This window comes from Chrysemys picta, chromosome 4 (assembly GCF_011386835.1).
Source record: "Chrysemys picta bellii isolate R12L10 chromosome 4, ASM1138683v2, whole genome shotgun sequence".
Classification (NCBI taxonomy): Eukaryota; Metazoa; Chordata; order Testudines; family Emydidae; genus Chrysemys; species Chrysemys picta.
The window spans coordinates 53,955,108-53,982,436 of record NC_088794.1 but is presented as its reverse complement, the minus strand read 5'-3'; the positions used below and the strand labels follow the sequence as shown (position 1 = coordinate 53,982,436).

Genomic DNA, 27,329 nt, shown 5'->3' with positions numbered 1-27,329 from the left:
CTTGCTTCTAACCCCCCCCTCCCCGAGGCCGTCCGTATGTCTGCTTGTCTTTAATGAGCCCACTTGACACGTTTTATTGTCCTTGGGTCTGGCTCCCAGCCTCTCTCCAACAGTTTTCAGAGTAACAGCCGTGTTAGTCTGTATCCGCAAAAAGAAGAACAGGAGTACTTGTGGCACCTTAGAGACTAACAAATTTATTAGAGCATAAGCTTTCGTGGACTACAGCCCACTTCAGAGAGCATAAACAGGTGGGAGTTGTCTTAATTGGCCTCTCAGAGTTGGTAAGACAACTCCCACCTGTTTATGCTCTCTGTATGTGTGTATATATATCTCCTCAATATATGTTCCATTCTACATGCATCCGAAGAAGTGGGCTGTAGTCCACGAAAGCTTATGCTCTAATAAATTTGTTAGTCTCTAAGGTGCCACAAGTACTCCTGTTCTCCAACAGTTGAGGCTGTCTGGAGGTGCTGCCTTCCATGCCTTGCTCATCCACACCTCATTCATTCAACAGGGCAATTGATTAAAGGGGGCGGGGGGGGAGAGAGCTCTTGTTCTACTGCTAGCAAAAAGAAATTTTTCTTCTATCTTATTCTATCCTTAGGGGCTATAATATTATACCAAGGGCAATGCAAAGTTTCTAAATGAGGCTTTGATGCAAAGTCCCATGAAAACAGAGGTCACACGTGGGTAGACCCACCACAAGGTTATATGAAGAGGCACAATGTAAAGTCATATGAAAATTATCAGAGATTTATCTACATTGTCCCCCTTTTGACCTCTCAAGAACAATTCTTGAGTGGTCACCATATAAATCTTTTGTATTTGTTGCAAACAAACCAAACAATTATAACCAGGTGAATATAACTAAATGTAAGGGGACTGTTGCCCCCTTACTAACATTCAGTGGGGGTGTTTTGGTTGGCTACCTCCCAGCACTAAAAGGGGAAGGGTTGATGGCAAATCAGGAGCCTGAGACTGACAGTCCCCAGGTACAATGGGGAGAGGCCAATGCTCCAGATCAGCCTGATTGACAGGGCGGGCAGGCTAATCAGGGAGTCAGGAGGCCAGAGGGGGTCCCGTCCTCCGTGTGAACTGGAATGGCCTGAGTCAGACAGAGTGGGGCCGAGCTAAGGAGAGAGCAGGGGCCTGAGCTAAGCTGCTGGAAGCAGAGCGGCAGCCCCAAAGCCAGAGCACAGCCCAGAGAGAGCAGAGCTGCCCTGGGAGCAGAGCTGCAGCAACCAGAGCCAGAGGGGCCAGAGAAGCAGCCAGGAAGCAGGTCAGAGCTGGGAGCGGAGTCACAGAAGCAGCCTGCAGAGCAGAGCTGTGCTGGGGGCAGAGCTGTAGTAACCAGAGCCAGAGAGGCCAGAGAAGCAGCCCAGGGAGCTGAAGGCAGAGCAGCAGCTGCAGCAGCCGTGCTGAGGCAGAGTGGAGCTGGAGCCGGGGCTGGGGCAGTCCGGAGCCGTGTGCAGTCCGAGTGCGGTGAGCAGCTGGGGAGAGTGAGGGGGACCCTGGGCAGTGGGCCCAGCACAGGGAGACGCCTCAGCCAAGAGGCCTTGCAGGCCAGACTTGGAGGGGGGATCATAACCCCGACCGGGCGGGGGCGACACTGGGAAGAAGGGTCCTGCCACCTAGAGCCTGAGAGCGTGTGGCCACCACCAGAGCAAGTGTCCAACCCACAGCGTCCCTGCAGCACAGACAGGGCCTGAGAAGCAGGCCTGGGACCTACAAGGAACAGACTGAACTGCCCTGACCTTCCAGAGACACTGTTTGTAATGTTCCCTGCCACAGAGCAGGGTGATGTGTTTTCCTTTAACCTTTCCCATTTTTCCTTGTTCTTTTCTTTAGATTAATTGTTAATTAAACAACTTGTATTTGCTTTAAATTGTATGGAATAATCAGTGGGTCAGGGAGGTGCCCAGTGCAGAGAGAGTACCCCGGAGTGGGGACACCCTAGCCCCTGTCCTAGGTGACCACAGCAGGGTTGGGGGTCGAGCCCCCCAGGAATCCTGGGCCCAGCCTTGTTGGGGTTACGAGGACTCAGCCAGACAGGAGAGTGAAAGGGGAGCCCTCAAGGGCAGGGAGGCCTCTGGGTAAAGGAAGTGGGAGCGGGGACTCAGATCCTTTCGCTAGCCCACCTCACCGGGGTAGTGCAGAAGTCAGAAAATTTCCCCACAATAGCGGGACCATTCCCCCGCTTACATAAAACCATTACAATTGACTAAACACCAGATATAAAATAAACACAAATGCAAACAATTATAATAATTGGAAATACAACAAAACCATTACCATTACAATAATTGGGTACATTGACAAACAAAATGAGGCCCAAGTTTGATGCTGCAATAGCCATCAAACAATAAAAGTCACTGAGGTCAGGACTTTCTTAAGCACACACAACAAATAAGATTTTGTAGGAGTATCACAGTTGTTATGCAAGGTTAAGCTGATTTGGACTTAAACTAACATTCAGTTGCTAAAATGTTGTAGAATTCCCTATTTTTAACAATTGTTCTCAGAGGTTTCTGGGGACCTGAAAGATGGGGCCATACAATTATGGGCCAAGGTCTTACAGGTTATGGGGGCCCAAGAATTACCCTTCAGGGCTTGGGGAAGTAGAACCAGAGTGCATAGAGGAAAGTGTGGAATTAATAATAATACAAGCAAATGTAACTAACAATACAAATGTATTAATAACAAATTAACAACAAAATTACTATTAGAGAACCTAACAAAAAATAAACCTGATGTACTGGGGACCAAAATGTTTTGGACACAAGTGGTGATTGATAAATTCGATGGACATGGGGGAAGAAGAGAGAGGAAAAGACATTTGCCCTGTCTAGTGTAGTATCCCCTCTTTTTCTGGACCCAATGCTAGCACAGGACACCATCAGAGACAGACACAGAACATGCAACACAGAACACTGAACACAGACTTTGTCATGACACTATAACCATGGTATTTTATAACTCTTCAGCTGGTACCAGCTCTCCTGATGTTCTGGTTCAGAGCCTGAAAAATAGAAGCTTGGAAACAAATTAGCACAGTGCTTTCACCATGGCAGAACCTGCTTAGTCTCTGCCACAGTGTGTTTGGTACTTGGGGCTGCACAAATGCTAATTAAGTGGTGCATTTCTTGTGAGTGTAAATCCTCCCTTTCTCTCAGTAAAAGGGCGTTAACACTCCATCTAGAAAAAATTTTCTGTTTTAAAATCTCCAGCCATTTTGCCATGGCCTGGAGATCTGAGGCAGAAGCAAGCACTGTTGTTAACTGTTTCAATGGCATTTTGGCCCTGGGAGGAGGAATTTACCCAAATATCCCCCTTCCCAATCTCCAGAGGGGTCCCAAAGGTCTGCCCCCTTCTGGGGTCTCAAATGTTTCTTCTCCTGATGTTACTGCTGCTGTAAGATTTGAGAGTGCTGTTTTAACTCTCTGTACCCAACCTGTTTTTCAGTTTCTCTATCTGTTGCTTGCCTGGGCCCAATCCTGCTTTTTCCAATAAACAGTTTCTTTCCATGGGCACAAGCCTTGTTTCACTACTAATTTAGCAAGAAGGGTGGGCTTTCCAACTAGCCCCCACCCTTCCTGGTCCCATTCCTTAAACATTTTCTTCAAAATTGTGAAATTACCACAATATTACTTACCAAAAAAAAAAAAAAAACCCCAAACAAACATAAACCACACTACACTGCCCAAACTCCTATATCCTTCAGAGTTTGGTTTAACAGAACAAGATCTGTATCTTATGTTTTTAACCCACTCTGGGCCAGAGGGAGAGACACTAAGCTTCCCTCTGTATTACTCGGTCTGCTACCACCGAGGGTTCATACACCAATTATACAAATCCTTCCCCGGATCAGAGTGAGAAACACCAAGTTCTCCTCTTTAGCTCAGTCTTGCTACGGCTGAGGGTGTATGTACCTCTATAACACAATTTAAACCTAAACTCCTATATCCTTCAGAGTTTGATTAATTAACTGAAAGTTTACACTCTTTTTCCTATAGTGCCAGGCTTGCTAAAGCTGGCGGTGTGCACACCAGTTTTATAATAACTGTGGATTCTATGCTTGCTCCCCCTTTCGCATTCTCCACCAAAATGTAGTAAAGTACTGCACAGGATCTTTTCAGGGGGAATAAGACAAAACGCCACATTTATTAGTAATACATGTATTCATTAACACTGTATCATATGCATATAATATATTACACTTACACTCACACACACACAAACACACTCCGTCTTGTTGTTACCAATTAGTTGCTCCCCTTAACTTCACTGGCCAGGTGAGTTAGATGGGGGAGGGGGTGGAGCTGGGCTTCTGCCGATCCGGATCAATGCTCCCATGTTGACAAGACGAGACCCGGGGTCCTCTGCAAGACACCTCACTTTTATAGCAGCTTTCCTCTTATGCAAATCTATACCAGATTCAAACTCTGTGTCTGTGTCCATTGGTCCTTTGTGCTGCTTTCTTTTGAGTGTTGTCCCAATGCTGCAAAGAGGGTGTTTCCAAAAGAAGGTGCTTGCTTCTAACCCCCCCCTCCCCGAGGCCGTCCGTATGTCTGCTTGTCTTTAATGAGCCCACTTGACACGTTTTATTGTCCTTGGGTCTGGCTCCCAGCCTCTCTCCAACAGTTTTCAGAGTAACAGCCGTGTTAGTCTGTATCCGCAAAAAGAAGAACAGGAGTACTTGTGGCACCTTAGAGACTAACAAATTTATTAGAGCATAAGCTTTCGTGGACTACAGCCCACTTCAGAGAGCATAAACAGGTGGGAGTTGTCTTAATTGGCCTCTCAGAGTTGGTAAGACAACTCCCACCTGTTTATGCTCTCTGTATGTGTGTATATATATCTCCTCAATATATGTTCCATTCTATATGCATCCGAAGAAGTGGGCTGTAGTCCACGAAAGCTTATGCTCTAATAAATTTGTTAGTCTCTAAGGTGCCACAAGTACTCCTGTTCTCCAACAGTTGAGGCTGTCTGGAGGTGCTGCCTTCCATGCCTTGCTCATCCACACCTCATTCATTCAACAGGGCAATTGATTAAAGGGGGCGGGGGGGGAGAGAGCTCTTGTTCTACTGCTAGCAAAAAGAAATTTTTCTTCTATCTTATTCTATCCTTAGGGGCTATAATATTATACCAAGGGCAATGCAAAGTTTCTAAATGAGGCTTTGATGCAAAGTCCCATGAAAACAGAGGTCACACGTGGGTAGACCCACCACAAGGTTATATGAAGAGGCACAATGTAAAGTCATATGAAAATTATCAGAGATTTATCTACAAAAGTAACAGTGAGTACCTCTTCCTTCTACTGTGTTGACCCCAGGGAGACGGCAGGCTGAGATTCCTTTGTTTTCCGTCAGTGTAAATGTGAGAGGGTGAATGGACTGCACATGGGGGCCCCTGCCCTGTACCCCTTTGAGTTCCTGTGTCCTCCTCCATTCCCTGCCACCAAAATCCCGAGGCAGCCAGCTGCATTTCAATTCCTTCTCCCTCCTGCTGTCTTCAAACTGTCTGGACACCAGCTACGCTGACTGTGGAGGAGAAGAGACCCTCTCCCTACTTTCTGTGTCAGCTCTATGGAGACCCCTGGCTGGCAAGAAGAGACACTATAGGGAACCCTGCTCAGTGCCTACAGTCTTCCTGGGTGAGCAAGCTTTCAGTGGTGCTGATATAAGCACACAAGGAATTTTCTAATAGAAAATCCCAACTGTGCATAGGCACCGACTCCGTGGGTGCTCTGGGGCTGGAGCACCCACGGGAAAAAAATAGTGGGTGCTGAGCACCCACTGGCAGCCCCCCTACCAGAACCTCCCCCCAGTCCCTTCTGCCCACCGGTGGACCCCACCGATCAGCGCCTCCCCGTCCCTCCCAGTGCCTACCACGGATCAGCTGTTTCGCTGTGCAAAGAGGCACTGGGGGAGAGGGAGGAGGAGAAAGGGTGCAGTGTGCTTGGGGGAGGGATGGAACTGGGCAGAGAAGGGGTGGGAAGGGGCAGGGAAGAGGCGGGGTGGGGCGGAGCGGGGGTGGGAAGAAGCAGGGCAGAGCTGGGGCCTTGGGGGAAAGGGTGGAGTGGGGGCGGGGCCTGCAGGGAGCCGGGGGGGAACCCCCCCCGGCAGATTAGAAACTCGGTGCCTATGGAACTGTGATTTGCATTTTCAAGATTGTAAGTGAAATAGGTTAGACAAGAATCTCCAACCCCATCCAGGCACTGTCCAGTCCCTACTGGTAAAAGTCTGCCCTTGAGCAAAGCCAGGAATAAAACCCTACGGTTTAACCACAAGTCTTCCTTCTGCTATTGAAAGCATTGAATTTCCTCCCCTAGGTATCCTCAGAGCAACCTCCACATTGTCTCCTAATGATGAGCTGGAGAAGTCCCTCCGGAAGTATGTGATGAGAAACATTGTGGAGAAGGTACTGCAGTAACTTCACAGAATTTTATTTTTTGGCTTGACGGTCTGTGCTTTACACAGCTAGAATTTTTCTGATACAGAGGAAAATACAAGAAACCCTGCAGTGGGTAGTTGTGGATCAACTTGTTCACATGGAAAGTTTTTTCCTTCCCCCTCCCTTGGTTTATGACCTGAGGCATGAGGGTTTAGATCCCTTCCAAAACTATTGGGTTTTATTTAAAAAAAATCCTTACTATTATAACACTGGATGTTGTCATAATTTTTTGAAATCTGCCGAGTTCTTGACTGCAGGCAATGTGTTCCACAGGCTAATTGTAAGGTGTATGAAAAAGTTTTTCCTTTGTTCTGTTTAAAATTTTAAAGTTTATGGGGAGACCTGGGTTGTAGCAAAGTCACATTGACAGGCTCTGCTCAGCTATCTCCCCCTTTATCCCCTTGGTGCCTAGCCTCATTTCCTAGTCCTGTGCTGAAAGGATCATCGTCCTGAGACTGGAGAGTGCTTCCCATTGATGGGGGCCCCCTCCTTCCTATGGCAATAGCTGATCAAACATCTTTGCCCTCGTGGAGTTAGCACCTGTATCTGAGAGCAGAGTCAGCCCAGCTGGAGGAGGGGTATATGAAGTAGTGAATGCTTCCCGCTCACCAGGAGTACGGACTGTTGAGTACATCTGGCTCTTCTCTTTCAGATTGACGACAACCAACCTCTAGAATATTTATCTGAGCTTCGGCCGGTCACAATTGTCTTTGTGAACCTGCAGTTTGACAAAAGCGCCAATACCTTGCATCTGTGCAAGGCCATCCACGATGCTAATGTGAAGATCTCAAACATCATCCACGTCTTCAGCGGCAAAATCAACAGTCTTTATGTTTGACAAAGTGGGTCAGAGCTTCAAGGCCATTCCAGTTGGGCAGCTGGAGCTGGCAAACATTCCCCTGAGACTCCGGGACTAGTAGGAGGCAGGAGGGACAGTGGCATTGTCATTAGGGATAGAGAAGGGAGTAGGAGGGCAGGGATCAGGAGGAATGATAAAAAGCTTGGTGCTGAAGAGACTGAGTCTGAGGCGGTGGTGGGGTCTCCCAGAGCATTTTGGGGGTACTGTATGACAGCACTATTCTAACAGGTGGGTGGGAGAGCTGGAGCACAGTGGAACTGTTTGCCACAGACATTGATACTGATTTGCTCTTTGGAAAAACCCTCACCCCTCTGGTGTTTTCTTTCCCCTCCCTGGCAGGGCTGCACATTCCTGTGTGTGTTCGGGCTCCCTGGGGATAAGCAGGCTGACGAGAGCGCCCACGCCTTGGACAGCGCATTTAAAATCTTCAACTTCTGTTCTGAGATGCTCATGAAAATAAAGTAAGCAGGAAGGTGCAGTTCTCCATGTTGCCTACAGGAGTGCTAATGGGCTTGTTTGTCATTGAAACTCCCTCGTCCCAACAGGAGGGCCCCCCTATGGGCAGGAGGCAGTGACATGACAGCTGGGAGACAAAATTTGGGATTAGCCCAGTTTACCTGGGCTCCCCCTCACTCTACATGACCCAGACCTCCTAAGACAGCTATGTGCCACTGGAGTAATAGAACCTCAGCCTCAGAGGTGATACTGGTAGGTGCAGTTGATGGAGCTTTTGTGGTGACTGGCCATGAATCTGGAACCTGCTCAGGATGACCGTGAACCTCAGCATCATTCAGAGCAAAATGCAAAGCCAACCACCTTCACTGACCTATCCCACAACAGCCCAAGAAACTCCAATCCACAAGTCCAGTCCCTGCAGAAAAGAGAGAGTAAAAGACTAACGACGCCAGCTGGGCAGGATTCTCAGCTCTATTTGCGTGAGAATGGCAAATTCTTTGATCTCTAAAGGCATTTTTCCCCTTGAGAGCATTGGTAACAGGACAAAGAGCATGAGCCAAACCTCTATTGACTGTCACCCCCCACCCCACTGGCCTCTGAAGGACCCATCAAGTCCTTCTTGGCTGCCGTCGGTGGAGGAGCTCCCTGCTGAAGGGGACCCCGAGGCCTGTCAGCCAGCAGGACTCCAGCAGTGCTTGGAGAGAGCCCTTCACCCTCTGCTATCCTCCAGCATGCTCTGGTCTGGTTGCTGAATTTTTGAGGCCTGTGGCTTGGCACGCAGGCACTGCTGACTTCACCGAGGCTTCAAATAAAACTCCTGCATGTTTGTGGGACCAGAGCCTTTGTCCCCTTTTGTGTCTATAAATGTCAAAACCAATCCAAACTCCACTCCCTTTTTACACCACTGGCACTAACCTTGTTAAGTTTTTGTGTAACCTGACTCCCTTTTTCTGCTGGGACGTTCCTCCAGCTCCTGACTCTCCAGCAAGGAGAATTCAGACTAGCACACTCAGAGGGCAGCATTTATATTCAGCCGGGAATAGTGCGTGATAGCCAGTAAGGGGTGTGTATGTCTTGTGCTTTGCCCAGTAGCCACTCCTTTTAAGGGGCATGCAAACCATGAAGAGCCAGGGAAATTCAACCAGTCACACGTGAGAGAATTAAATTCCAGGTGTGAGTACCCTGCGAGATCAGTGTCCAGGGACAATTACAGTTAAGCAGTTTTTTGCTGTGTCCACCCATTATAAATATGGGAGACATACACATACCATAGCAGTGGGTGTGGTATAACAGCCTGGACAGCTGGATGATACAAGGTGGGAGGGCTGAAACTCTACACCCATCTCACCACTCTCCCACCCATGGAAGCATTTTAAGCATGCAGGATTTCTACTGTGGGCAGATGAATGTGTTCAGAAAATGTGAATACTTCCCTGAACTTTCAGCCAGGGCTTCACCTCCAGTTCCACACCAGGAAATGAGGGTTCAGTTGTGGCTTTGCATTACAGGGAGAACAGGGACTCACCACCCATGGGGAGGTCAAAGAGACATTGTGCCTGTGGAGTTGCCTAAGGAATGTGGCCTCTGTGGCACACTTGCAAAGGATGGACATGGGCTCCCTTTAGCCTGGAGTCAGCTCTGCTAGCTGGGGTGGAGAGCAGGTGGGGCTGTGGCCCATCTCTCTGGGGAGGCTAGTTCCAACAGCAATGCCAGCTCATGGCATTCTGCACTCCGGGAAGCACAAGAACTGTCATTACATGGGGACGTGCGTGAGGGAAGCTCCTTGCCCTCTTCTCCATCCCTTTTGCACACACACAGAGCTGCACACAGGCTGTTGGGAGACCTAGCTGGCTGATGTGGGGATAGTCAATACAAATTAGCACTACAGAAGTGGGGGTGGGGAGAGGGACTGGACATTTGGGATTGCTGACTCCATGTTGCTCTCATTGCTTGCTAGGCTAGTTTCCATCGGGGTTACCAGCGGGCCAGTGTTTCTGCAGAGTAGTTGGCCATCATGTAAGGCACGAATACACAGGTACAGTCTGTTTCTCTGGTCCTGTGCATGTTTGGTATCCCCTGGGTACCCACAGAGTGTGTGTGTAGGCTGCGTATTTTTGCTGGTGGAGGGGTATGTATGCATGGATACATATGGAGCTGTTCACAGGAGGATGAGCGGGAGCTCAGTTAACTTTTCAGTGCCCATTTTCTTGCTCTCTCCACCACACAGTCATTGGCCAGAAGGCGAATCTCGCTGCCCGGATGATGCTGTATTATCCGGGGTTAGTGTCCTGTGATGCTCTGACCTATGCCAACTCCAGGCTGCCTCATTACTTCTTTGAAGAGCTCCCCCGGACTGAGATGAAAGGAGTTGTGAATCCTGGCGTGGTCTATCATTATCTTGGCATCAGTGAGAAACCGTAAGTGTCCCCTATGACGTCATGCTCAGAACACTCAGAACTGTGAGCCACTGTTACCACTCTGCCTTAGCAAGAGCAAGAGCTTTGGTGCTGCTAAACTGTGTGGCAGGTCCCTGACACACCAGTCTGTCTGCCTTGCCAGCAAACTCCTCAAGACTCTGCCAGTCTAAATGTTGGCTTGCCGGTAACAATCAGTGAGTCCCAGCTGCCAAGTTCCCCAGAAACGTCTCCCTGCAGCATCCAGTCCCTCTCACTTTACGCTCACTGCCTCCAAAGAGACAGAGCACACACCAGCCTGTTAGGTTAGCTGAAGCCTCACACTTCACTTTAATACACAGCACTGAGATTGTTTTGTAATAGATTCATAGATTCATAGATTATAGGACTGGAAGGGACCTCGAGAGGTCATCGAGTCCAGTCCCCTGCCCGCATGGCAGGACCAAATACTGTCTAGACCATCCCTGATAGACATTTATCTAACCTACTCTTAAATATCTCCAGAGACGGAGATTCCACAACCTCCCTAGGCAATTTGTTCCAGTGTTTAACCACCCTGATAGTTAGGAACTTTTTCCTAATGTCCAACCTAGACCTCCCTTGCTGCAGTTTAAACCCATTGTTTCTGGTTCTATCCTTAGAGGCTAAGGTGAACAAGTTCTCTCCCTCCTCCTTATGACACCCTTTTAGATACCTGAAAACTGCTATCATGTCCCCTCTCAGTCTTCTCTTTTCCAAACTAAACAAACCCAATTCTTTCAGCCTTCCTTCATAGGTCATGTTCTCAAGACCTTTAATCATTCTTGTTGCTCTTCTTTGGACCCTTTCCAATTTCTCCACATCTTTTTTAAAATGCGGCGCCCAGAACTGGACACAATACTACAGCTGAGGCCTAACCAGAGCAGAGTAGAGCGGAAGAATGACTTCTCGTGTCTTGCTCACAACACACCTGTTAATACATCCCAGAATCATGTTTGCTTTTTTTGCAACAGCATCACACTGTTGACTCATATTTAGCTTGTGGTCCACTATAACCCCTAGATCCCTTTCTGCCGTACTCCTTCCTAGACAGTCTTTTCCCATTCTGTATGTGTGAAATTGATTTTTCCTTCCTAAGTGGAGCACTTTGCATTTGTCTTTGTTAAACTTCATCCTGTTTAACTCAGACCATTTCTCTAATTTGTCCAGATCATTTTGAATTATGACCCTGTCCTCCAAAGTAGTTGCAATCCCTCCCAGTTTGGTATCATCCGCAAACTTAATAAGCGTACTTTCTATGCCAATATCTAAGTCGTTGATGAAGATATTGAACAGAGCCGGTCCCAAAACAGACCCCTGCGGTACCCCACTCGTTACGCCTTTCCAGCAGGATTGGGAACCATTAATAACAACTCTCTGAGTATGGTTATCCAGCCAGTTATGCACCCACCTCATAGTAGCCCCATCTAAATTGTATTTGCCTAGTTTATCGATAAGAATATCATGCGAGACCGTATCAAATGCCTTACTAAAGTCTAGGTATACCACATCCACCGCTTCACCCTTATCCACAAGGCTCGTTATCCTATCAAAGAAAGCTATCAGATTGGTTTGACATGATTTGTTCTTCACAAATCCATGCTGGCTGTTCCCTATCACCTTACCACCTTCCAAGTGTTTGCAGATGATTTCCTTAATTACTTGCTCCATTATCTTCCCTGGCACAGAAGTTAAACTAACTGGTCTGTAGTTTCCTGGGTTGTTTTTATTTCCCTTTTTATAGATGGGCACTATATTTGCCCTTTTCCAGTCTTCTGGAATCTCTCCCGTCTCCCATGACTTTCCAAAGATAATAGCTAGAGGCTCAGATACCTCCTCTATTAGCTCCTTGAGTATTCTAGGATGCATTTCATCAGGCCCGGGTGACTTGCAGGCATCTAACTTTTCTAAGTGATTTTTAACTTGTTCTTTTTTTATTTTATCCGCTAAACCTACCCCCTTCCCATTAGTATTCACTATGTTAGGCATTCCTTCAGACTTCTCGGTGAAGACCGAAACAAAGAAGTCATTAAGCATCTCTGCCATTTCCAAGTTTCCTGTTACTGTTTCTCCCTCTTCACTAAGCAGTGGGCCTACCCTGTCTTTCGTCTTCCTCTTGTTTCTAATGTATTGATAAAAAGTCTTCTTGTTTCCTTTTATTCCCGTAGCTAGTTTGAGCTCATTTTGTGCCTTTGCCTTTCTAATCTTGCCCCTGCATTCCTGTGTTGTTTGCCTATATTCATCCTTTGTAATCTGTCCTAGTTTCCATTTTTTATATGACTCCTTTTTATTTTTTAGATTGTGCAAGATCTCGTGGTTAAGCCAAGGTGGTCTTTTGCCACATTTTCTATCTTTCCTAACCAGCGGAATAGCTTGCTTTTGGGCCCTTAATAGTGTCCCTTTGAAAAACTGCCAACTCTCCTCAGTTGTTTTTCCCCTCAGTCTTGATTCCCATGGGACCTTACCTATCAGCTCTCGGAGCTTCCCAAAATCTGCCTTCCTGAAATCCATTGTCTCTATTTTGCTGTTCTCCCTTCTACCCTTCCTTAGAATTGCAAACTCTATGATTTCATGATCACTTTCACCCAGGCTGCCTTCTACTTTCACATTCTCAACGAGTTCCTCCCTATTTGTTAAAATCAAGTCTAGAACAGCTTCCCCCCTAGTAGCTTTTTCAACCTTCTGAAATAAAAAGTTGTCTCCAATGCAGTCCAAGAATTTGTTGGATAGTCTGTGCCCCGCTGTGTTGTTTTCCCAACATATATCCGGATAGTTGAAGTCCCCCATCACCACCAAATCTTGGGCTTTGGATGATTTTGTTAGTTGCTTGAAAAAAGCCTCATCCACCTCTTCCACCTGGTTAGGTGGCCTGTAGTAGACTCCTAGCATGACATCTCCCTTGTTTTTGCCCCTTTTAGCCTAACCCAGAGACTCTCAACACTTCCATCTCCTATGTCCATCTCTACCTCAGTCCAAGTGTGTACATTTTTAATATATAAGGCAACACCTCCTCCCTTTTTCCCCTGTCTATCCTTCCTGAGCAAGCTGTACCCATCCACACCAACATTCCAATCATGTGTATTATCCCACCAAGTTTCAGTGATGCCAACAATGTCATAGTTGTATTTATTTATTAGCACTTCCAGTTCTTCCTGCTTATTCCCCATACTTCTCGCATTTGTATATAGGCATCTAAGATACTGGTTTGATCTTTCCTCCCAGTTTTGTCCTGACTCTCCTTTCTCTCTGCCAATATAGCCCACACTCCCTCTCGTTTCCGACCCATCTCCCCGGTCTCCATGTTCCCCTCTTACCTGTGGGTTTTGCTCACCTGTCCCCGTCGAACCTAGTTTAAAGCCCTCCTCACTAGGTTAGCCAGTCTGTGTCCGAATAGGGTCTTTCCTCTCCTCGAAAGGTGAACACCATCTCTGCCTAGCAGTCCTTCCTCGAATAGCATCCCGTGGTCTAGGAAGCCAAAGCCCTCCTGGCGACACCATCTTCGCAGCCAGGCATTCACCTCCATGATGCATCTGTCTCTGCCCGGGCCCCTACCTTTGACAGGAAGAATCGAAGAGAATACCACCTGCGCTCCAAACTCCTTCACCCGTACTCCCAGAGCCCTGTAGTCACTCTTGATCCACTCAGTGTCACACCGCGCAGTATCATTTGTGCCCACATGGATGAGTAGCATGGGGTAGTAGTCAGAGGGCTGGATAATCCTCGACAATGCCTCCGTAACGTCTCGGATACGGGCCCCCGGCAGGCAGCATACCTCACGAGATGAAATGTCAAGGCGACAGATGGGCGCCTCCGTCCCCCTCAGCAGAGAGTCTCCGACCACCACTACCCTACGTTTCCTATTCGCAGTGGTGGCAGCAGACCCTCCAGCCTTAGGGATATGAGGCTTCTCCTCCTTTACTGTAGGGAGTGATTCCTTCTTTCCTGTAACAAGAAGAGCATAACTGTTACCTATAACCACAGCAGGAGGGTTCGGAGCAGGGGTGGAGCACTGCCTGCTGCCAGAAGTAACCAGCTGCCAGTGTCCACCCTGAGCCATCTCCTCGTCCTCCAGTGGTGTATCAGCAGTCCTGTGTACTGGGACAGCTACCTCAGCTGTCTCCACATGGACACTGTCGAGGAATTGCTCGTGGATTCGGATGCTCCTCAACCTAGCCACCTCCTCCTGTAGCTCTCCCACCTGCTGCCTGCGAGATTCCACCAGCAGGCACCTCTCACATTGGATGGTCCCCGCAGCCTGGATATCAGTAAGTGGAAATTGCAAGTTACAGTCTTTGCAAAACCACACCAGGATCTGCGTAGAGGCATCCATGCTCAGGCACTCTGTCTGGCTACAGGCACAGGTGGAGGAGACAGTAGCAGTGCTGGCACAGGTGTTGCGGGTCTTCCTAACCATCGTAAGCCTCCCTCTGTCAAACTCCCGTCTGCAGCCCCCGTCAGCTGAAAGGGTTGTTTAAGCAAAAAGTTATGAATGTAGTTGCTTATAGGTATTAAGGGGAATCAAGAGAAAACAGATGGAACTGGCAAGGGACCCTCGCCCCCTTCCTGCTCCCCTTCCAAACTCCCTTGCGAAACTCCCTGTTAGCAGCCCCTGTTCGCTATAAAATAAGACAAAGGTTATTCACAAAGCCCTTGGGTTTAAGTGTTGCTAAGCAAGGGGAAAAGAGACAGGCAAGGCCACAAACAAAACAAAACAAAACACACTTTCTAATGATGAAAATTTAATCTTAGCAAGTTGCAATCTTTGCCTAAGCAGTTTCTCACTTACATCATGTTTCCAGCAGCTCTTGCCTTTCAGGCCAAGAGAATCCAGCTTTCATAGGCTCAAAAGGTGCTGTACTCTACTCTCCCTGCAGTGATAGAGAACTAAACGGTCTTTTTGTTCCCCTTATATTACTCAAAGTCCAGAGTCTTCTCCCCCGTTTGTTTAGCTTGATGTCTTTGTTTTCCTTATACGTAAATATACTTCCATTGTCCTCTGCTGGTAGCCCAGCTGGTCAGACAGGTAAATACACATGCCTTTGCCTAGGGCAGGCTGGATTTTATGCTCTACTTCTCAAACACTTTTCATGAATATATTTCCAGCACACATCTATAACTCTTTGTACTCAACCTGTACATAGATCACACAATGATTTTTGGGACCAGCATGGCACCAGTTTACATACGATATCTTTCATGACACCTTTGAGATATATATCATGACAACAGTGTGTTGGGACAATGAGTGTGTCAGACCTGATGTGAGTTACAGTAGGGGGGCCCTCTGCTAGTTGGCACTGAGGGGCTCCAAGAGTCACACCCCCATTTTACAATGGTGGAGGGGGAGGGGTGATGAAAGGGCAAATTTCCTTTGATCAGCACAAAGGGGGTGTGTGCTGTCCTGTCTGTTCAAAGCCACAATGTGCATCAACCTTGCCTGAATCCAGAGCATCATCTCACAGCTGGCCTATTGAATTTAATCTCCAAAGTCCTGTACTTCCCCACACAAGATCAACTCAAGCCAACTTAGTCAAGGAGACAAACAGCTGCTTGGACAGCAAATAGCTCAGTGTAAAAATACCTTCAACTGGCATATCTTTAATCAATCCTCATGTTTGAGAGAATGGGTAACTATAGTGTCTCACTTGCATCTCTCTCCCACTTCCACATCAGCTCCAGCTACTAGGAGACTGGGAACTGCACCATGGAAATGTAGAAGCACTCAATGTTTCTCCATACACCTAGACAACCCTCTAGACTCAGTCCAAATGACTTTCAGTTCAGATTAAGGGGCACAACAAACTAAGAAAGAACAAAAGTAAAGTCTCCATGAGGGAGCAGTTTGGGTCCCTTCTTTGGAACATGCTGCATCATCTGTGCTGTCAGAAATTTAAAGGTGCAGTACAATCCCCCCCGCCCACATTCATAGCAATTGTGGTGTAGCTAGCTAGTATTGAGTTCAGAGACCAAGGTTGCATGTGTTTTGTTTTTTCATATATCCTGATACCTCCTTTCATCAACAACTGTTTATATAATATCTGCCTTGCTCTCATTGTCCAAATCCAAGGCTCCATTCCTACAAATTCTTCTATGTGGAGGGAGCCCCATTAAAGTCAATGGGAGTCTGTATGTGGGGAGCAATTTGCAGGAGTTGGGCCATTGTTAATGTATAGCTTGCTAAAGAGAGATTTTAAAAAGCAGCGCAGGAGCTCAGAGTAATCGTCGATTTCATTCACCTTCTTACTTATTAATGGCTTTACTTTCTTTTTCCCATGACATGTTTATAGAAACTCTTATTCCCCTTACAGCCTTTGCCTAGTATTAACTCATTCTGCTTTTTTTGCTTTCCTTATCTTTTCCTCTGCAAGCTTTATTGAATCTGTCTATTCCTACTTGTCTCTCATCTCTCACCCATTTACAATACAGAATTGTTTGTTACCTTCAGATCCCTGAGCAGCTTCAGGAAGCCAGGCTAATAGGCATTGCATTGCATTGTTCTTTACTAGAGAAATCATAGACTGCTGTGCCTCATTTCCTTCTTAGCTCTCCAATTCTCACCGATGGATATTAATACACCCTCCCATTACACCAGGCACATTAGACTCCTTAATTATTGATGTTCCTTTAGCGCTCTTCTGAAGGGAAACCCCATGACACTACTTCACTCCATCTCAACTTGAGCTTCTGGGTGCAGGAGGCTAAGAATAATGAAACCTTTCTTGGAAGCAGTGCTTGGATTCAGAGAGAGTCGGCAGCCCAGCTGCGTCCCCACTCAGGGGCGGCTCTAGGCACCAGCAAAGCAAGCACGTGCTTGGGGCAGCCCATTTGCAGGGGCGGCAGGGATACAGCATGGGAGCTGAGAACCAACAGGGGGCCCTGGGAGCTGTAGTTCCTTGGTTAGCTCCCTGCCTACAGAGCCAGCCCTGGAGCAGGGAAAGAACTACATTTCCCAGCATTCCCTTGGCCACTACCAACAGGAAAGAGGGGGAGGGAGTGAGGTAGCTGAGACCTCATGCTGCAGCCTGCCCTGAATGGAGAGCTGCACCGTGAGTAGGGATACCATATTTTAACATTAAAAAAATAGGACACTCCACAGGGAGGGAGGGTAGCCCCACCCTGCCACCATCCACTCCCTCTGACTGCCCCCCACAGAAACCCCAACCCATCCAACCCCCCCTGCTCCCTGTCCCCTGATCACCCCTGCCCCTAACTGCCCCCCAGGACCCCACCCCCTATCTAAGCGCCACTGCTCCTTGTCCCCTGACTGCCCCCTCCTGGGACCCCTGCCCCTAACTGCCCCTTGGGACCCCATCTAAGCCTCCCTTCTCCTTGTCCCCAACTGCCCCCTCCTGAGACACCCCCCCCAACTTCCACCCTAGGACAAACCCCCGGGATGCCCATGCCTATCCAACCGCTGCCTGTCCCCTGACTGCCCCCCCCACCCCCCTGACCCATATAACCCCCCCTTCTCCCTGCCCCTGACTGCCCCCCCGAACCTCCGCCCCATCCAACCCCCCCAGCCCCCTTACTGTGCCACTCAGACCAGCGTCTGGCTCCGTGCAGCGCCAGAGACACTGCTGCATATAGGCTGCCGTGCTCCCCGGCAGAGCCACAGCCCCCTTTTCCCCCCCCCCCCCCCCCCCCCCCCCAGCACCTGCCTTCCAGATTTGAACACCTCAAAATTCAGGAGTGCTCAAGCTCAGTTTGGGCAGCTGTTACTTCATTTCTCCCAAATCAAATATACGGATCCACTGTAACTTGCTGTAGAAAAAGTAGGATAAAATTGAGCAAGAAATGCTTCCCAGTGGTTATTAGGACTGGAATTGCTATTTTCAACAGCTATTGCCTTTTTGTTTGTTTGTTTGTTTGTGTAAAAGGAAGACAGTGATATTGCATTGGCAAATTCCCCATAGAAAGAAAGAGTGGAAGAAAAGAATAATAAAGGCACCTCAACTTTTCCTCATTTATGTAGGACAGTCTTATAATAGGCATCCAGATATCCTCCAATCACACAAGCTGAAAATTGTTCCACTTTACTGCAGTTCTGTAACCATATGGGAACCAATCCTGTCTGTGTTCTGTGCACATCTAAAATTCCTGCTGAATGACCTGCCGTGGGAGCGAGTTACCAGTGACCCAGGGCTGCGGCAGAAGGAGGGTGCAGGTGGGGAGGGGAGAGAGCCCAGGGCTGGGGCGGCAGGAGGTGTGTGTGGGGGGCAATGGTGGGGAGGAATGAGGGAGCCCAGAGCTGGGGCGGCAGGGGGTGGGGATGGGGGTGGAGGGGGGGAGCCCAAGGCTGGGGCAGCAGGGGGGTGCGGCGAGGAGCCCAGGGCTGGGACGGGGGAGCAGCCAAATTTTTTTTTGCTTGGGGCGGCAAAAAACCTAGAGCCAGCCCTGATCTGCTGCTCCCTCCAGTGTTCCAGCCCCAACTGAGCTCTGGGGTTCTCCTTTTATACTTTCTGTCCCGCCTCAGGACTTCTAGTGAGGGGGGAGTGGCAGATTTCCTGGTGCAAGTGCTGGAGGAACCAACTAGGGGCAAAGCTTTTCTTGACCTGCTGCTCACAAACAGGGAAGAACTAGTAGGGGAAGCAAAAGTGGATGGGAACCTGGGAGGCAGTGACCATGAGATGGTCGAGTTCAGGATCCTGACACAAGGAAGAAAGGAGAGCAGCAGAATATGGACCCTGGACTTCAGAAAAGCAGACTTTGACTCCCTCAGGGAACAGATGGGAAGGATCCCCTGGGAGAATAACATGAAGGGCAAAGGGGTCCAGGAGAGCTGGCTGTATTTTAAAGAATCCTTATTGAGGTTGCAGGAATAAACCATCCCGATGTGTAGAAAGAATAGTAAATATGGCAGGCGACCAGCCTGGCTAAACAGTGAAATCCTTGCTGATCTTAAACGCAAAAAAGAGGCTTATAAGAAGTGGAAGATCGGACAAATGACCAGGGAGGAGTATAAAAATATTGCTCAGGCGTGCAGGAGTGAAATCAGGAAGGCCAAATCACACTTGGAGTTGCAGTTTGCAAGAGATGTTAAGAGTAACAAGAAGGGTTTCTTCAGGTATGTTAGCAACAAGAAGAAAATCAAGGAAAGTGTGGGCCCCTTACTGAATGAGGGAGGCAACCTAGTGACCGAGGATGTGGAAAAAGCTAATGTACTCAATGATTTTTTTGCCTCTGTCTTCACGCACAAGGTCAGCTCCCAGATTGCTGCACTGGGCAGTACAGCATGGGGAGAAGGTGACCAGCCCTCTGTGGAGAAAGAAGTGGTTCGGGACTATTTAGAAAAACTGGACGTGCACAAGTCCATGGGGCCGGATGCGCTGCATCCGAGGGTGCTAAAGGAGTTGGCGGGTGAGATTGCAGAGCCATTAGCCATTATTTTTGAAAACTCATGGCGATCGGGGGAGGTCCCAGATGACTGGAAAAAGGCTAATGTAGTGCCCATCTTTAAAAAAGGGAAGAAGGAGGATCCGGGGAACTACAGGCCAGTCAGCCTCACCTCAGTCCCTGGAAAAATTATGGAGCAGGTCCTCAAGGAATCAATTATGAAACATTTAGAGGAAAGGAAAGTGATCAGGAACAGTCAGCATGGATTCACGAAGGGGAAGTCGTGCCTGACTAACCTAATTGCCTTCTATGATGAGATAACTGGCTCTGTGGATGAGGGGAAAGCAGTGGATGTGTTATTTCTTGACTTTAGCAAAGCTTTTGATACTGTCTCCCACAGTATTCTTGCCACCAAGTTAAAGAAGTATGGGCTGGATGAATGGACTGTAAGGTGGATAGAAAGCTGGCTAGATCGTCGGGCTCAACGGGTAGTGATCAATGGCTCCATGTCTAGTTGGCAGCCGGTTTCAAGTGGAGTGCCCCAAGGGTCGGTCCTGGGGCCGGTTTTGTTTAATATCTTTATTAATGATCTGGAGGATGGTGTGGACTGCACTCTCAGCAAGTTTGCAGATGACACTAAACTAGGAGGCGTGGTAGATACACTAGAGGGTAGGGATCGGATACAGAGGGACCTAGACAAATTAGAGGATTGGGCAGAAAAAAACCTGATGGGGTTCAACAAGGACAAGTGCAGAGTCCTGCACTTAGGACGGAAGAATCCCATGCACTGCTACAGACTAGGGACCGAATGGCTAGGTAGCAGTTCTGCTGAAAAGGACCTAGGGGTCACAGTGGACGAGAAGCTGGATATGAGTCAACAGTGTGCTCTTGTTGCCAAGAAGGCTAACGGCATTTTGGGCTGTATAAGTAGGGGCATTGCCAGCAGATCGAGGAACGTGATCGTTCCCCTTTATTCGACATTGGTGAGGCCTCATCTGGAATACTGTGTCCAGTTTTGGGCCCCACACTACAAGAAGGATGTGGAAAAATTGGAAAGAGTCCAGCGGAGGGCAACAAAAATGATTAGGGGTCTGGAGCATATGACTTATGAGGAGAGGCTGAGAGAACTGGGATTGTTTAGTCTCCAGAAGAGAAGAATGAGGGGGGATTTGATAGCAGCCTTCAACTACCTGAAGGGGGGTTCCAAAGAGGATGGAGCTCGGCTGTTCTCAGTGGTGGCAGATGACAGAACAAGGAGCAATGGTCTCAAGTTGCAGTGGGGGAGGTCCAGGTTGGATATCAGGAAAAACTATTTCACTAGGAGGGTGGTGAAACACTGGAATGCGTTACCTAGGGAGGTGGTGGAGTCTCCTTCCTTGGAGGTTTTTAAGGCCCGGCTTGACAAAGCCCTGGCTGGGATGATTTAGCTGGGAATTGGTCCTGCTTTGAGCAGGGGGTTGGACTAGATGACCTCTTGAGGTCCCTTCCAACTCTGATATTCTATGATTCTATGATTCTATGATTTAGCCCTGCCCACTAGGGGGAGTGTATTGGTCCCTTGCTCTCCAGCTTTGAGGGAGGCCACTCAGTCTCACTACAGTCTGCTTAACAGGCATTCTTCTGGCGTTTGTACTGTAAAAGGTTCTCCCTTCTTTTTGCCCCAATCTAATCCCTGAATACGCTGGTCTAGTCTTGGAGTCATGCCAAGCCTCGAGTCCAGTAGTTGGCACTCTAGCTCGGTGCAGCAGAGTTCTGATGCTGTTCTGGGAAGCCGCTTTAAGTCTCATTTAAATGACAAACTATTAAGAATTAATATAAACACAGCCCTCCTAATAAATTCTACAGTCAAATTAAGGTACTGAGCAATTATGGTGGCTCCTGGATTAACTCATGGTCAGTACAAAAATCCAGTGTGTGAATTCCCTGTGACTGCCCATTATCAGTAGTTGCTGGTGAAGGCAGCTTTCAGAAGAGAGAATTGACGTGTTAGCTTCCTCAGGTCAGTTCATTTGTAGGGTAAAAAGGACAGGATCCAGACAGGACATCCATCCTCCTCTCACTCCCAACGCTAAAGCTAACCACTGTAATCTTACTGTCTTGGTCTCTCAGGAGCATCCAGCATGGAGAAGTGATGATTTACTGAATGACTCGTTTTCAGTAGGCATCGCACAGGCTGAGTTAGACAACATGAGCTCTTCGGAGCAGCTGGTAGTGAAATGTGCGGCTATCATCGGGCTGATTTTCACGACTGAGCTGCTGCTCCACATCATTCCCGAATGGACCAAGAGGAAGATGAATCAGATGCTTGCAGCCCTGGTGGATTCCCACATCTTCAAGTGTTTTAATAAAAGAAAGGACACCCAGAAAGCACAATCACAGGATATGCCCTCCACAGAGTTACTTGTTTGCCCCGGGACAGTGAGACCAATTGGACAAGACTCAGGTACGTGGAGCTGGCCAGAGACTCGGGGCATCAGAGTGTGCTGAAATCCCACTGCTCCTTGTCTGTGTTCTTGGTGATCTTTCCAGAGTGCTCTGTGAATCCTTCTTGTTAACATGCATAAAGTGCAGGGGCTGTCTCTAGTAGGAAGGAACTGTACAGATCATTAGATTTTTTTTGCCTGTAGTTTTTAGTACTTTCTTACATCTTAAATGTATCTATTGACAGTCACAGCCTACACAATGGAATCTCGCATCACACTTTGAAATAAACTCCTGAGAAGCATCTGTTTCAGGGTAATCATCAATGCCTTTTTTCTTTAAAAAAATAAGGAAAATTCTGTACAAAAAACTCAGCTGTTGCAGCATTAGGAATGCTATTGTAAATGCATTCAAGTCACTCCTGCGGTATCTAGAGAGAGACAGTTGGGTCCAGAGGATAGGAAACTGGCCTGACACAGACAGGAAACCTAAGCTCTACTTCTGGCTCTGCCACTGACCTGCAAGTCACTTCATCTCTCTGTGTTTCAGTTTCCCGTCCCCCACTTTTCTGACTCATATGTAGATTATAAATTCATTTAGGTCTGGTGTCAGGAGCTGAAGGGTAGGGGAAAGTCAAGGACTGTGGTGGGGGCAGCGTGGGGCTGTGAAGGAGTAGTGAGAAGCAGGCAGAGGTGTGGAGTGGAAGGACTGTGTGCAGGGAAGGAGGCTATGTTAGCTGGGCTGGTAATATGTGAAGGCGGAACCTGGGCTGGCCCAAATTCTGCCTTCAGCTACACCTAGACACAGGGTCTAGGGTATTCCACAATTCCATGGCTGCGGGGTTTGCTGGGGAACTGAGTCCTTGCCCCAAAACTGTTCTTCATAATCTGAATTTTCCTGTTGGAACAGATATGTTTATAGGCTTTATGATGACGGAGAAAATGGAAACAGATGCAGTGTCACCTACCTGAGTCTGCAGAGAGCCTGAAACAATGGCTTTGAGGAAAAATGGCTGAGAGGTGTGATCTGTCCCATTCATCTCAATCAGGACCCTGTGGACTGTTTCAGCAGCCATAGAATTTTCCAAGGAATTCACCCTGTTGGTGGAATTTGGGAGTTCTGCTGCAGAATTTGGTCCACTGTAAGCTCTTTGAGGCAGGGACCTTTTGTTCTGTGCTTGTACAGCTCCTAGCACAGGGGGGTCCTGATCTGTGGCTGGGTCTCCTGGACACTATGGCAATGCAAATAATAGTTGTTCCACAGAGCATAACAGGCACTGGCTGTGTAACCCCCAAAGGTAGGGCCCTACCAAATTCACGGTCCCATTTTGGTCAATTTCATGGGCATGGGATTTTAAAAATCATAAATTTCATGATTTCAGATATTTAAATCTGAAATTTCATGGTGTTGTAACTGCAAGTGTCCTGACCCAAAAGGGGGAGTGGAGGGATCACAAGGTTAGTGTAGGGGGGTTTTGGTATTGCCACCCTTACTTCTGCGCTGCTGCTGATGGGGTGATGCCTTCAGAGCTGGGTACCTGGCCAGCAGCTGCTGCTCTTCGACCACTCAGCTCTGAAGGCAGGGCAGAAGTAAGGGTGGCAATACTGTGACCCCCCCCCCCCACAATCCTCTTTGGTTGGGACCTCTAGTTTGAGCAACGTTGGTCTCCCCTGTAAAATTGGTGTACTTTTACCCTATACTATACAGAAGACCAGATTTCATGGGGAAGAAGGGATTTCACAGCCCGTGATGCGTTTTTCACGGCCAGTAAGAACTTAATCTTTAGAGTTTTGTCTTTTAAATGTTTAGATTTTAAGTGCTTTTGGAGAGGGAACATCTTTGTAGTCTGTGTCAGTATAGCACCTAGCACAATGGCCCACTAGCTTCCGCTGGCCACTGCCATGCGGATAGTGATGAGAAGTTGTTCTACAGCTCTTTATTAATATGTGTTTCTCTCTCCGATTTGGCAGGGATGGAGAGAAAAGCTGTGACAGCCGAGGCTTCCCTAACAAGCACATGCTCCCCTGAAAGTGTCCAGAGGACAAGTGAAGATAAAACGTCCCATCAGATACAGAACTCACAGTAACCTGGAGGGAACGAGGCAAGACCACCACACTCAAACCTAGGGAGCTGCGGAGAGAAAGAGGGGTGAAAAAGGAAGTGGCTGAGAGGGAGAGAGATTGAGTGAAATAGTATGGGTGAAGGTATGAGACAGAGCACAAAAAAGAAAATGAAAGAGGCAGGTAAAGTATTGGTATGGAGAGTGGAGAAGGATTCAGGGGCAGTGTAGTACTAGTAGCACATACTCACCTAGTGGGCACCCCTCATGCTGCCTTGCACAGGGTCCTTGTCTCTGGCCTCACCTACTGGGCTCACTTCCTGCCCTTCAATGGCCTTTCTCAGGCTTCCTCTTCGCCCCTTCTGGGTACGCTGTGGCATGGCCATCTGACCAAGGCACATGGAAATTTAAACCCCTTTCAGGGATAACATGAAGAAGTCCAAATGAAAGTCCAATCAGATCTTCAAACTAATACCTCTTCTGCAGCCTCAGGATCCACTGTAGTTCCCTTGCTGGCCCTGCCTCAGGACTTCTCCTGCAGAGGCCTAACCCACTCCTGTAGAGTTCTTCCTCTGGTGCTTCCTGTCTGTTAAACCTGCTGCTAGGGCTTTGCTTGATCAGAAACCAGTGGCCACTGTAGTCTGTCCCCACCTGAGCACCCTTGCTATGCTTCCTCTGGCCAGGAGGCAATTAGTTAATCACTCCCAAGTGTGGAGTATGACTAATTGGGGTTCTTTCCCTTGCCTTGCAGGTGATGGGGAGAAAGCCCCCTCACAGGCTTTTTTGCTGCCCCAAGCAAAAAAAAAAAAAAATCTGCCGCCCCAAGCACGAGCTTACTCGGCTGGTGCCTGGAGCCGGCCCTGCAGGGAGCAATTGACTATGGCCCAGCCCCTCAAAGGTATTTAGGCATCTAACTCCCATTGATTTCAATGGAAGCTCAGTGCCTAAATACCTTTGAGGCCTAGTCCCCTGAGTCAGTACTGAACCAGTGCCCTACCATGGTGCTAGGGATTGCTGCCCGGCTGGAGACTTCCCATTGTTCAGATGAAATGTAAACTTGAGCTCCGTAAGATCCTACGGCAAGTGAGGCAAGAAGAAGGATCCAAGCCCAGGTGTTCGGATCAAGTTCCAGTTTGGGTCATTCCTTTCAGCCTGCTTCAGTTCAGGCAGTCTGAATGTTGAAACATTGGCTCTCTCTAAAGAATGCTGCTGTTCACAGTACGAGTAGGAAAATATGTGCAATATGTACCAAACCTATTGCAAATAATTTAAGAGAAGAGTAAGCCTACTTCAGTGGAGTTGGACTAAAGTGAATTTGACCTAGTATGTTAATTTATGAGAACGTACAGCTTTGCACAGATTCTGCGAAAGAACTGGACATTTAGTTCTTAATGAAAAGAGGAGTTAGGTGGATTAAAGGTACCGTGTGTGGTGGTGTTTTGTGATAATAATTAAACCTCTCTCTATATATTCTCCCCTACACCACTGAGCCGTTCATCGCACCAGATCTAAGAATGTAACAAATGGAGTAGGGGCATTACGCTTATTGTGGTAATAAAATAGGGCCAAACAGGGCACTGAAAATACAGTAAAACTTCTTACAGTATTTATACAGTGTCTTTCAATGGTGTCATGTTTTACAGTTTATTTAAACATGGATTACTCACCCACCAAGAAATGCAGCCATCTCTGGGGTGGAGTACTGCAACTACTCTGTGTCAGCAACATTACCCACAGGGTGCTTTAAGGAGTAGGAGAGAAGGAATAACCATTTCAAATGACACTCTGAAAAGTGTTTATGAAGCCGAATGTACATTTCCACAAAGAAATGAGGTCAGGACATCACGGTTGCCACCTCTAACTTTTGAGAAAAGTGCTATGAAAACTTTCATGACCATGAATGGTCAGTACCTGAGTTTAATATGTCCCACAAAAGACAGTCATACTATGCTGGTTGTGGTCCTTTTGCAGAAAGAAATGAAGGGAGCGTTCAAGTGGTCATGTACAAAAGAGTACAACAGAAAATGGCTAATGTCCAATGGCAAGTCTATTGGGATGGTAGCCACTTTCATAGAGGCAGCACTCTCTTTCTCAGCTGCAGACTGCAGGTGGGGTCACGATGAAAGTTCATCACACTCTCTTTCCAATAAGCAAAGGCAGGTGATGACTCTAAGGTTGCTTTTCAGAGGAACTTTATTCTTTGATTCTTTTTCATGTTGAGCAGGTGCACCCTTGACTAGGATCTCTGTGTCCAGGCAACCATCTCCTGAAATTTTCATGATCCCCAATGCCAGTAAAGATTCTTCTCTATGTAGGCAGCATGTATGAGAACCATTTGTCTTGAATAAAGGATGTGTGCAGCAAGCACTCTTAGATATGCCTTCTCCCTTGTTCTCTGAATTTCAGACATCACTACCTCTACTTTCTCCAAGAAGTTAGAGTTATTACTTCCACAAGACATTGAGAAAGGTAAATTCAAGCTTATCTTCCTGGAATGTAACAGACGAGCCATGGGTTCTTTTTAGACTCAGTCAGTGCAGCAGTGAGAAATTAAAGACCAAATTCATGCTTGACTATAACAGCTTCTAGCCCAAACAGAACTGTGCTTGTCTAGCTCAAATCACACCTTTATTAGATATAGGACTTCCACTGATTTCAATGGGGGTTGCATCTTTGTAACGGAGAGCAAAATTTGCCTCCTCAGCATCATATATTAGCCTGAAAAATTCAGGAGTGAAAAATACTGTTTAAAAGAAAGCAACAAACAAAAATAGGTGACTAGAGGGAACTGAATTTCTCCCCCTTCCCTCTGACTAACTAAGGCTATGTCTACACTAGGGACCTTACAGCGGCATATCTGTACCGCTGCAGCTGCACTGCTGTAAGGTCTCCCGTGTAGCCGCTCTATGCTGGGGGGAGAGAGCTCTTCCATCTGCATAATTAAACCACCCCCAACAAGCAGCGACACCCTATGTCGGCAGGAGATGCTGTCCCACCAACATAGCCCTGTCCACACCGACGCTTTTGATGGTGAAACTTATGTCAGTCGGGGTGTGGTTTTTCACACACACACCGACCAACAAAAGTTTTGCCAACAAAAGTGCTAGTGTAGCCAAAACCTAAAATGCTGCACTGAAAAGAACCTTTAACAGTTTGATGAAGTGCATTATGGACTAATAGGTTTGGGCAAAAAACCCACCCAGTGGTTCTCAACCTGCGGCCCGCGGGCTGCTTGTGGCCCAATCCGCACAGAGCTGCGGCCCATGTGACATCCTCAGGGCCGTAGAGGTAGTATTGGATGTGGCCCACATAA

General features: G+C 47.7%; 1 long non-coding RNA gene and 1 pseudogene across 1 annotated transcript; both read left to right on the top strand.

The window, feature by feature from the left end:
- The first annotated feature begins 499 nt into the window (after positions 1-499).
- On the top strand, positions 500-9,669 carry LOC135983383 (adenylate cyclase type 10-like; annotated as a pseudogene).
- A 125-nt stretch (positions 9,670-9,794) lies between these two features.
- On the top strand, positions 9,795-26,644 carry LOC135983387 (uncharacterized). Its single transcript, XR_010600981.1, has 3 exons — positions 9,795-10,188; positions 21,646-21,979; positions 23,928-26,644. It is a non-coding gene; the product is annotated as an uncharacterized LOC135983387 (long non-coding RNA).
- Positions 26,645-27,329: the final 685 nt, after the last annotated feature.